Genomic DNA, 8,110 nt, shown 5'->3' on the forward strand with positions numbered 1-8,110 from the left:
TAGTTTGATGTGCCCTTTTATAACATGTGTGCATAATAATAACCTTAACTTTATTTATAGAGCACATTGCTCTATCTCTATACGCTCTGGCCGAGTGTCTTTGAACAGTCAGATTCCACATGTGTGAATTACAGCGTGGTGTTGTTTATTCATTGCTTTATTTAATAGGGACAGTGAATGTTACTGAACACGCCGCACCCGATTGTCGTCATGGGCTAATTTGCATATTGTCCCGATCTCGCACACTCAAACACACGCTCATTCATCCTGGCCTATTGCACATGTTTTCTGGTATTGGAACTCAACACCTCAAAGTCGTCCAAGGAAGGAGCAGTGGTGAACAGATAAGCGATGGATCTGTGAAGTGAGTTGTTGTTGTTGTTGTTGTTGATTCTGAGGAAAGCTGTGTTTACACCGTGACTTTCGGGGAGATTTTAATACAAATTTAGATCGCACCACGTTTTTTCAAGTTGGGGCGAGTTTTAGCCTCACCGAGTTCACAGAGTTGAGCGAGGGCAACGCACCACTAATAACCTCGTCTGTAACATATTACCGTCGACATGAATTTCTGAACGTTTTGTGGTTATTGGCTCTAATTTAAGCCAAGCTACTTTTTATTTGTTGCTGAAATTAGCTTCAACAATCACTTTGGTGAATGTTTGGGTATTAAAATATCGCTCCGTACTGTCTGTACACCTTCAGCCCGACCCCGGGCTGTCCTCGCATGGATACAGGCGGCAACTCTGGAATCTCCCATATATGGTCATGTTTGAAAACAGTTAAGGGGGAAAACAATTTGGAGAAAAATCTAAACTTTCTCTAATTATTCAAAAAATATTTTAACAAACACTGAATTATGAATATAGTTTTCTACTAAATAAAGATGCACAGACAAGGGGAGGAGCAAAGTGGTTCAACAGCCCATAAACACATTAAAAAAACGGAGAATGCTAACATGATGCTACATGTTAGCATTCTCAGTTTTTGTAGGTGTAATGCCACATTACACCGGTTTTAGAATCGCTGCGTTGGCTCCCCGTGTGTTTCAGGATCGATTTTAAAGTTCTTTTAATGTGTTTTAAATGTTTCAGAATGTTTCAGAACTGCTTCTACCTTATGAACCTTCTCGGCCCCTTCGCTCCTCCGGCAGGGGTCTCCTAGTTATTCCTAAAGTCAACAAAAAGACTCATGGCGAGGGGTCTTTCCAATGTTACGGCCCTCGCCTCTGGAACCACCTGAGGAGGAGCTCAGGGCTGCAGAACGTTCATGTTTTTAAGAGCAGGCTCAAGACCCACCTTTTTAGCTTAGCTTTTAACTGACTAATCTATTTATTTAATCCTAATACATAAAATATATATATGGGAGGTTGTGCCAGGCGTATTGTTTTAAATGTTGTAATCTGTAAAGCATTAACTTCGTAACGTTCATTGTGTCTACTTGTGTTCTAGTATCACTTTTTAGGTTCGTTTTATCAGACACTAAGGTTAGAGATGTTAAAGATATTTTACCTTAACATGTTTCGGCGGCTGAAACATGTTAAGGTAAAAGATCTTTAACATCTCTAACCTTAGTGTCTGACAAAACAAACCTAAAAAGTGAATCTGTAAAGCACGTTGTGATACCTTTCGGTATGAAAAGCGCTTTATAAATAAAGTTTGATTGATTGATACATGTTAGCATCGTGCTAATGCTAACGGTTAGCTAGCACTAGCTACAACTGCCGTTTTTTCACTTCTACTGAACAATCTGCTGTGAGAAAATATCCATATGGGCCCGATTTACACTTTGCTTTAGTTATGTGTGATAAATAAGTTCATATTCCACCAGAAAATGGCTAAAGAGAGTAGAAAATTGTGTTTCTCTAAAGATTCTATTTTCCCCCTTGACAAAGCCACGCCCCCTTCTATAAAGCGATGCCGTCTGTATCCATGGGATTCAGTTGCACAGCTTGTCGACTCATTTGTCACGTTTAAAATTGTGCAACAAAAGTCCGTTTATAACCATTGTTGAACAGGCCATTTCTCCCTCTCTTGTTTTGTCTCATGCCTTGTAAATAGCTGACTAATGACATGGAGACATTCCACTTCTACATTCTCTGACCACACACAGCGTGCAGTATGCAGAAATCAGCTCATGCATTTCTCCCCTGTCACTCCTTGTCCAACACTTAGCAGCTTTATAGGAACAAACTGGTGGCTGTAACATTAGCCGCCGACAGGATCTCGATTCTCGACAAAGTGTGCCCCCGACAGCGTGTGGACACATCTGGACCATGTTAGGCTCAGACTGCGGCAGAAAATCCCTCGGAGGATTTGATGGTTTGGCACAGTGCACCGGGGGCTAAGCCTGACTCCACTAAACGCTCTCACTACAGCAGGTCTGACTGTAAAGGCGAACAATCTCCCTGTTCTGCACTTTCCACTCTGCAGGGGTCACATGAGGGGGAACGGGGCATTTCTTTTTTCTTCTTCTGGTGTTCTCCCTTTTCCATCAGGGCTTGTTTTGTACACAAATCCTTCAATGGGAATGAGCAAGAAAAGTTCCTTCTGGATGAAGTGGAGCCATCGTAAATCAGAAAGTCTATAAACTATAATAGGACTTAATGGCATTGTGAACGTCTGTACCAGAAGTTGAGCCAATAAGACTCCAGCAAAGGATAATAATATCTCCCAGACTCTATGTACTTATACTACATGTGTAAGAACATGCAGTTAAAACACTTTATTATACGGCTCTTCATAACGTAAGTAGAAGCTCCGTTGATTTGAATGGGATTTCCCAACGTTCTACCGGTCATTATTTTCTGATAAAGGACCTCTGATGGCAACGGAGTTGGTGCTTTCATATCACTCGGCGCGTACGTAGTAGCGACACTCCCCGTCACTGCGAGAGAAGTTGGGGGAATCGCTCGTGAAGTTAGCGTGAGTCTGACTTTCAACTTACCCAGAGATTCGCCACCATTCCTCCTCTCCAACTGCGCCTTCAACTAAGTAGCTAGGCTAGCAACTAGCCTTGCTGCTTCTAGCCTAGCAAAATGTTGCCTAGCAACGCGCAAACTTTTGGGAACTATTTGTCACGGAAGTCAAATGGCCGTATAATAAGCGGGATTATGTATATGTATATACAAGACGCTTCGCGTCGGGGTCCGGTTGTTTCTGACCCTGCCTCAGAGTCTCATCTGTGAGAGCGGACTGTCCTCACACATCAGGGTTAATTTGGCCTTCGGTAAAACATTCAACCAAGTGGGTTGAGCGGCGAGTGACGAGGCTGGAGATGGTAGTTGTATTGCTTTTGCGGAAGAAAGACTTGGCATCGAGTTTTTTGAGCTTCTTTTTGTGGGTCTGGTTTAACGCACAGGGAGACGACACAGACTGGCAGATGAAGCTCAGCTCACTCAGCGCTCTGTCGTGTATTGTCCTTCATGCTCCTTATCAAGCAATATGTCGATGTAGTAATTATCGCAACAGCCCCAGAGTCTAAATGTGCCGCTCCTAAATGTGCAGCAATTGACTTTTTTGGTACAGATGCTTATAGGAACAAGCCAAAAAGCGATCAGGCAAAATGTGGGCAAAGTTAACTTCCTACTGCGGGGTCTGTGATAGTCCTCTTGTAATTAGAAGGAGAAAGAAGTCTTTTGTAATTTACAGTATTTTTTACAACATGTTTAAGTGCCTGTGTATCATCTGCGGCAGGTTCCAGTCATTCCCATTAAACTTGACACATATCACTAGGGCTGCTCGATTATTGAAAAAATAATAATCATGATTACTTTTGTTGTAATTGCCTTTTTTTTAAAAAAGTCTTTATTTGATTTATATATTAATTAATTAAAAAAAACTATGCTGAATATTTTCTGTTTTCTGAACAGTCACAAAAGTACAAATGATTTCAAGTTTGCCTCGATTAAGGAGAGATCTCTGCTTCACACCTGCCCCCTGCTGGCCAGCCCTCACACCTGCGCAAGCAAACTGAGCAGCGCGGCCTGATGACATCATCACACAGCGCTGTTTGTTTTTATGTCAGGCAAAAGCATGAGCCATGGCACGTGAAATGCGAAGGGAAAATAATCCCAGCGCCGTGAAATAATGCAAGCCTGCTTTGCAAAAATGCTAATGCTAATTTTGTAGTTGTTTAGTGTAATAATCAAAATTGTAATTCCACAGCCCTACATATCACTTCTGTTACATCATATCCACCTGTTGCCGTAATAGCCTTCTGTTGTTGAGACATCGTGGACCAAAATGTCGGTGTCACAAACATGGAGCCACATCCAAGTCGAATATTAAAATGATAAACACGCTCCTGCTCCTTGGTAGTTTTCCCACCGTGTTCAGGTGGCCGTGAATTCCCCACATCCACCGTCCAGTCTGTAATTATCTCAGAGAGCTGAGTTTTAGCCTGACACCTTAAGGTGTCAGGGCTTCCCTCATGAGGTCAGTCGGGGACACTCTGCTCAGACGAGGCCCAATAATCCAATTGTAGATTTATAAACAAAGAGCAGAGCAGGGAACACAGCACAGCGCCAATGTTTACTAAAACACATAACGCTTTCTAATTCAGTCCGATCGCAAAGAAGAGTCTACATTCAAAACCTGGGATTGTGTTGGATCTTTTATGTATTGTTTGCTCTACATGTGTTGATTCTTCTGAGTGACGGTTTCAAACATATACCTCAAGCTAGTTTGTCAAAGATGGCGGCTCGGATTTGGCGAAACGTGGTGGTTGACGTCAGAGTAGTTTTTGATCTAACAGCATCATGTTTTGTGTTCATGTCTTTTACGGTGAAAATTATCAATGAAACATTCCTTTATTTTGAAAAATACAGATGAGAACAAACAAATGTGCTGATGATGCTTTTCACCCCAGACCCTGATACTGATTTTTTGCCATTTTGCCATTTCCCAATGAGCAACTCTGTCCTGGTTGGACCATATACACTTTTAAACTGACGTACAATTCAGAGGCATGTGGGGATGATGTCATGAGGAATAACGAAAACAAACTCCTTTTTCTGTGGCTACGTCCTGCTAATGCTACATATACTTTGGATATTTATCACGTTTCAGATGTCAGTTAGACTCTCCCTCTTCGATGTGTGGAGCTCCTCTGGGGTTTTTGTGCATCTTCAACAGAAGCGATAATTCAATCCTTGTTTTTCTGCAAACTCCCAAATCCCGCTGCATTTCTTGCTCAATTTTGAATTTTCCGCGGTGAAAAGTACGATTTGGACGCTTGGTGCCAGCTGCTGTTTTTTAAGCATAACCGGGAAGTGACTGTAGTTGTTCTAGTGGGTTTGTTCCTTCTTCTTCTTCTTCTTCTTCTTCTTGCTTTTCTTCTTCCTCCTCTTCTTCCTCCTCTTCTCCTTCTTCCTCCTCATCTTCTCCTTCCTCTTCTTCCTCTTCTTTGTCATCTTCTTCTACTTCTTGCTCTTCTTCCTCAACTTCTTCCTCCTCTTCTTTCTCTTCTGCTTCTTCTTCCTCTTAGTCGTCCTCCTCTTCTTTTTCCTCTTCCTCTTGCTCCTCTTCTTCTTCTCCTCCTCCTCACCCTTTCCCGTTCCTCCTCTTCTCCTTCTTCTCCTTCCTCTTCTTTCTTCTTCCTCTGTTTCGTCCTCTTCTTCCTCTTCTTCTTCCTCCTCCTTCTTCTTCCTCTTCGCCATTCGCCATCCTCCTCTTCTCTTTCCTCTTGCTCCTCTTCTGCTTCCTCCTGCCTCTTCTTCTCCTCCTCACCCTTTCCCGTTCCTCCTGTTCTTCCTCCTCTTCTTCTTCCTCTTCTTCTTCCTCCTCCTCTTCTGCTTCCTCCTGCCTCTTCTTCTCCTCCTCACCCTTTCCCGTCCCTTCTCTTCTTCTCCTTCTCCTTCCCCCTCTCCTTCTTCTTCTTCCTCTCCTTCTACTTCTTCCTCTCTTCTTCTTCTTCTCCTTCTTCTTCTTCTTCTTCTTCTTCTTCTTCTTCTTCTTCTTCTTCTTCTTCTTCTTCTTCTTCTTCTTCTTCTTCTTCTTCTTCTTCTTCTTCTTCTTCTTCTTCTTCCTGCTGCTGTTTTTTTAGTATAATGGGCTGGTGGATTTCAGAGACTGTCCCCTAACAGTTTGGAGCAAAACTGTCCACTACCTGTATCTATGAGATCATGAGCCCAAGTACAGTTTTCTCCTCCTCCTTTACTCCTTTAGAATTCACCCTCTCCATGGTCCTACAAACTCCTACTATGTTGACACTGTTCTACTCATACAACTAACGTTCCTTTGATCCCAGCCCAGAGAAAACAAAACCAGCTTTGCCTCACAGTTGACTCTGGCATGCGGCTGTTTGCCTGATCCCGCCTCACTCGCTGTCACTTTCTCCTCACTGTACATACCTTCATTTAAATAACATGTCTCTACCCAACAGCCATTCGAGCGGCCGAGGTAGTTGAAGTGTCTTGCCCAAGGACACAAAGAAATGCACATTTCCGCTGCGTGCCGTGAATATTTGTACTCATTCTTCGTAGGTTTCGTGCGGAGACTTGCCCGCGCTCGCAGTCGCAGTCGTCAGGGTTCAGATGTGTCAGTATTAATGCCGGCGGTTACGTGTTGGCGCAGATCCATCTCCTCTCCCACCTGAAGCTGTTAATCCGCCGCGGCTCAGAGATTAAAGACGGTTAAAAGTCCAAGACAGCAGCAGCAGCCTCCGGTGTCTTCTGTCACTGTGCCGCTGCGGTCACGGAGACGAGAGCCGCTTCATGGTTCTACAATCCCCGCCGTGTGTAATGTGACGTCTAGAAATCTTATAAGACAAATAAAAATGACTCCACATCTGAGAGCGTTGCTAATATCGGCCCGTCATTCTCGGATGTAGGAGCTTTCTGACCGACTAACTGCAGAGAACAAATGTAGGTGTGAGTCTTCATGTGTTCCTCCTTCTTCTTCCTCCTCTTCTTCCTCTTCGTTCTCTTCTTCTTCTCCCTCTTCTTCCTCTACTTCCTCCTCCTCTTCCCCTTCTTCCTCCTCTTCTTCTTCTTCCTCTTCTTCTTCCTCTACATTCTCTTCTTCTTCTCCCTCTTCTTCTTCTTCCTCTACTTCCTCCTCTTCTCCTTCCTCTCTTGCTCCTCTCCCTCCTCTTCGTTCTCTCCTTCCCCCTTTTCTTCCTCTTCCTCTTCTTCTTCCTCTTCATTCTCTTCCTTTCTCCCTCTTCTCCTTCTTCCTCTACTTCCTCCTCTTCTTCCTCTTCTTCTTCCTCTTCGTTCTCTTCTTCTCTCCCACTTCTTCTTCCTCTACTTCCTCCTCCTCTTCTTCCTCTCCTTCTTCCTCCTCCTCTTCTTCTTTGTCGTCCTCCTGTTCTTCCTATTCTTCTCCGTCTTCTTCCTCTTCCTCCTCTTCGTTCTCTTCTTCTTCTCCCTCTTCTTCTTCTTCCTCTCCTTCTTCCTCCTCCTCTTCTTCTTTGTCGTCCTCCTGTTCTTCCTATTCTTCTCCGTCTTCCTCCTCTTCCTCCTCTTCGTTCTCTTCTTCTTCTCCTTCTTCTTCTTCTTCCTCTACTTCCTCCTCTTCCTCCTCTTCTTCCTCCTCTTCCACTTCCTCTTCTCTCTTCTCTGCTCTGGAATGATCTTCCGCCCTCTTTGCGCTGTATTGACTGTGTTGATTCTTTCAAAAGCGAACTTAAGACACATTTATTTGTTCAAGCTCTTAATTAGCTTCTTTTGGGCTGCTATGATTTCTGTGTCGTTTTGACCCCTTTTTATATTGTAGTGTTATTTCTTCGGATGTAGGAGCTTTCTGACTGACTAACTGCAGAGAACAAATGTAGGTGCGAGTCTTCATCTGTTCCTCATGTGGAAAGTCGCTCGTCCACGTAAATATTGCCGCCATTTTGCCTTGTCTCTTTTCTGTTTGGCCGATTCTCTTTCCAATTAGATAAGAGTCCGATTTGCGCAAGCCCCGACAGCAGTGCTTCTTCTTCTTCTTCTTCTTCTTCTTCTTCTTCTTCTTCTTCTTCTTCTTCTTCTTTTTCTTCTCCTTCTTCTTCTTTGTCTTCTTCTTCTTCTTCTTCTTCTTCTTCTCCTTCTTCTTCTTTGTCTTCTTCGTCTTCTTCTTCTTCGTCTTCTTCTTCCTCCTGTTCTTCCTATTCTTCTTCTCCTTCTTCC

The 8,110-nt window shown here is 43.5% G+C and overlaps 1 protein-coding gene across 1 annotated transcript in view; it reads left to right on the plus strand.

The window, feature by feature from the left end:
• Positions 1-276: 276 nt before the first annotated feature.
• ntf3 (neurotrophin 3) overlaps positions 277-8,110 on the plus strand; it is a 33,783-nt gene continuing 25,949 nt past the window's right edge. The window contains exon 1 of the mRNA XM_079552528.1: positions 277-364. The gene's annotated coding sequence lies outside the window, so the exon portion shown is untranslated. The remainder of the gene's footprint in view (positions 365-8,110) is intronic.

Source organism: Gobius niger (genome assembly GCF_951799975.1).
Source record: "Gobius niger genome assembly, chromosome: 2".
Classification (NCBI taxonomy): Eukaryota; Metazoa; Chordata; class Actinopteri; order Gobiiformes; family Gobiidae; genus Gobius; species Gobius niger.